The sequence below is a fragment of the Chenopodium album genome, chromosome 1 (genome assembly GCF_948465745.1).
Source record: "Chenopodium album chromosome 1, dcCheAlbu1.1, whole genome shotgun sequence".
Classification (NCBI taxonomy): Eukaryota; Viridiplantae; Streptophyta; class Magnoliopsida; order Caryophyllales; family Amaranthaceae; genus Chenopodium; species Chenopodium album.
In genome coordinates, this window is record NC_137834.1 from 86,136,819 (window position 1) to 86,141,063 (window position 4,245).

The 4,245-nt window shown below is 29.0% G+C and overlaps 1 long non-coding RNA gene across 1 annotated transcript; it reads left to right on the forward strand.

Annotated features, from left to right (window-relative positions):
• Positions 1–3,381: 3,381 nt before the first annotated feature.
• LOC145560149 (uncharacterized) lies at positions 3,382–4,003 on the forward strand. Its single transcript, XR_014093099.1, has 2 exons — positions 3,382–3,603; positions 3,707–4,003. It is a non-coding gene; the product is annotated as an uncharacterized LOC145560149 (long non-coding RNA).
• The last annotated feature ends 242 nt before the right edge of the window (positions 4,004–4,245 follow it).

The following is a 4,245-nucleotide window of genomic DNA, read 5'->3' on the forward strand; positions in this document are numbered from 1 at the left end:
GAATTTTAAAATTAATATATGGTAATCATCAACAATGGTGATGAAAGAATTAAATCAACAATAATGAATGAATTTAAGAAAAAGAAAATTAGAGGTGAGAGAAATTAGCTAGAAATTATGAATTGTAAGAGGAAAATATAAAGGATCTCGATCTATGGTGATGAAAAATAGTGATGAAGAAATTAAATCAAAAACAAAATAATGAAAGAATTTAAGAGAGAGAAAAATAGAGGAGAGAGAAGATGGAGGAGGAGAAATCAGAAATTAAGAAAGTGTGAGGGAGGAGAAGAGAGGAGAGAGAAAATACTGAGAGATAATAATGTTGGTAGAGATGACAAATTGTTAAATACGTGGCATCTTATTACTGGTGGTGCACACAGTTTAACATGCACCATGGTGCATGTTAAAATTTGCGTGCTACAAGTCTTTTAAAATCATGCAACAATCATTATGGACTTGAGAGGCCAATAAAGGGTCCAACTTCATCATGAGTTAGGCTTAGTCCAATTCTTTTTTTCTCTCCTAATTCTATGGTAGATAGGTCTTGACTCTTGATGAGAATTTATGCTTAATATTAAATTGTGCGTAGTATCACCCTAATACCAAAATACTAATTCACTGGTATCAACAAATCCAAAATTTTAAGTTTTGTTGGTATTAATAGATTTTTTTTGTTGGTATTAATGATATCATCAACATGTAACTAACTAACTATATACCAAAATTTAAATCATCAATGACTCAATTAAAAGCAGAGAATTTCTCAAGTCTTGAATAAGAATGTCTGACTTTCTACGAGTTAGGTTTATTCATAGGATTGATTTTTAATCTATTAGTCTATTAGTTGAATTAATGAACAATTTATACTTTGGAGACGTTCTCATTTTCAATTCTTCAAATTTGCAAAATTACTCTTACATTTTGTCATATTTCTTGTATCTTTAATATTCTAGACTAATGATTGAAAATTACTTTTCAATGAAAAAAATTAAGAAAAATCTAGAATGGATAATTATATTTGTGGATCACAATCAGCTAAAAAAAAAGACAAAAACATAAAGAGAAAAGAAAAACAACAGTGGCATGACATACATGATTGGGAAATAAAGGGGCACTATATAGATTGTTCAAAAAGATGGGACACAAAGTACCATCAAATCCAACTACGAGTACCTTATTATCTACAGAAAATTACAGTTAAAATTTACTCGTAATAATTATGTGATTATGCGAGTTAATAATCACCTTAAATTCATCACAAAAGTAAGATGAAAGTGAAAATCCACTTTAATAGGTTAAAGTTTTTCTCCCATTTATTTCATTAGTACACTGCACAGATTAGACCACATCAATATAGTAATATACTAGTTCTTTGCCCGAGCAATGCTCGGATATTCACAAGAAAACAAATTGTTTTTATATAAATTACTATAAGTTTGAGAAGTATCTATTTATGTTATCAAATTATTATAGATTACATACGGTAATTAGAGTACTTATCTCTAATTTTAGTTTCATAAGATCTTATGAATTTAAAATTGAGTTAATGTCCTTTTTAGAATAGAAAACAAACAATACATATTTTAGGTTGAACTCAATAAATAATTACGTTGCTAAAATTAATACGTTGCTAAAATAAATAATTATTTATTATGTAGTATAAAATATTAAAGTCTATTACTCCCTTCGTTTTTAAATATTTAATCCATTTCTCCATGTGCACAGTTTTAGGAGAAATTGGAGAAAATAATAAAATATAGATGTAGTGAGGTTAGTGGTAGACTGGTAGGTAAATTGGAGAAGAGAGAATCTAAAGGTAATAAAACTGGTTCTCACTAGTTGAAAGAAATGAATATATATAATATTATAAAAGTTTTCCAAATAAGAAAATGGAGCGAGTATTTAAAAACAGCCGAAAGAGAAAAAACAAACAAGTATTTAAAAACAGATAGAGTAATTATCATAGTTTCATCTTAATTTACTGGGAGTGTGAGACTTGCTTTACACTGCTTCATTTTCTTTATCAAATATTAATTACGTAGTAGTAAATAATGTTAAAGTCTATTAATTGTTGTAGTTTCATCTTTAGTGGGACTTATTTTACACCCTCTCACATTCTTTATCAAATACGGAGTATTAATTACGTAGTATAAAATATTTAAGTCTATTAATTATCATAGTTTCATCTTTACTGGAACTTATTATACATCATCTCATATTAATTATGTAGTATTAAAATATTAAAGTCTATTAATTATCATAGTTTCATCTTTACTAGGACTAATTTTACACCCCCTCACATGCTTTAGCATATATTAATTACGTAGTATAAGTCTAATATTAATTACGTAATATAAAATTTTACACCCTCTCACATTCTTTAGTAAAGTCTATTATCTCGGCTCCCCTATCCTTGTGGCTCTCTAAAAAAAAAGGAATATTTTCATCTTGGACTAATTTTACACCCTCTCACATTCTTTATCACGAGATTATAGCAATTAGGATTTAGGAGTAGCCAATGGAAATTAACGGCCAAGGCGGCCATATGTAGTAGCATGTGCATCACAAATTAAAGATATGAACAACTTTATTACAAAGAGTAGATAAGGTTTTTGTACATTGCTTTATGTGAAAGATAGACACGATTACAATCTTTTGCATGGACATCAGCTACTGCTGAAACACAGTTATATTTAATAATCTTAATCAAAAAGATGAAAAGCTAATTAATTAATGGAGTAAAGTAAAGTGAAACGATCAAGATTATAGAAGCAGATGTCTTCATGCAATGTTGTAAAGTACGTGTGAACTATGTAGGAAAACTATATACCTTCATAATGTCAAGGTGGTTGTCTAATAGTAGTGGATCATCATGTCCAAACAAATATAAATACTAAATTATATTAGAGATGTTGATTTGTGTTTTGAGTCTTTTCTTTGTTCTCACGTTAAATGGGCGGGATTTAGGTCACCTAGTTGCAAGGTGGGATACTAGGGGTTGTGATGAATATGTATGTATTGGATCTTTCCCTCAAAGTTTTTTTATTTGACAATGGATCTTGATCGTGTTTGTTTAAAAAAACAAAAACAAGTGAGTTAGAAAAAGCACCCGAGCAATCGCACCAAAAATTCGAGTTATTTTAGGATTTCCAAGTATGTCTTTTTAGTTTATGTACACAAATTCCTAATGTTGTAAAATGGCAGTCAACTCCAGCCAGCTTACATACCCTACAAATAAATAAAGTAATGCACTATTAACTACTGATGAGTACTACAATTACTTTAGCTTTAGCCCTCGACATAATTATGTGTGTTGGCAATGAATTGAGGGACCATAAATGTGAGCATATTATATATATATATATATATATATATATATATATATATATATATATATATATATATAGCTCAACAGAGAATTGAAGTTATAGCACCAAACTTCTAGTTCACAAAAAAAAAAAAAAAAAAAAAAAAAAAAAAAAAAAAAAACCTTCTTTCTTAAAAAGAATGAAAATCTACATGAAACCAAACATGAAACCTTTACTTAGGTTTCTTGACTTTGGTTGTTTTTCATCTCCGACTACAACTTCAAAAAAAACTACGGTTAGTGTTTTTGTATCCGTAAATGATTTCAACATCTTTGTCTTTGGATTATAGGTTGCTTTTTTACTCACAATTTTTTGTTAAATTAAATGATGTTTTACAGGAAAAGATTGAGGTTAGAAGCAGAGCAATAAAGTTTAAACGTGGCTTTAGAACGCCACCAAAGCCACGACCTGATCCAGGAAGAGGTGGACAAGTTCACGCAGCTGCTGCTTAATCATATTGTACATATGTTCGGAATTAGATGTCACGTTGATGGTGTAATTTAAACTAGCATTAAGCCAATAAGGTGACGATCAAATCAAGACGGAGGTAGTAGTTTTCTCCCATCTCAAGTTGGAATGATGGACTTTGTTTGCAGTTTTTGATAGCTAGTTAATAAGAAACTTTCGTTTTTAGACATTATTGTAAATTTTCTATTTATATCTTTTAGATGTGGCTCATAAAATCCTATAGTTTTGAATATAAATTTTTAGAAAATCTTCTGAAAAATGTAATCCCACCCTGTAATCCTGTATCACCTTGGGGCTGAGGTACACAGTACATGTTTTTAAAAAAAAAAATTAAAAAAAAAAAAAAAGCAAAGAATGTATTTATGTATGAAAAAATTAAAGGGAGCTTTCATTTAATTTCCTGAACTTT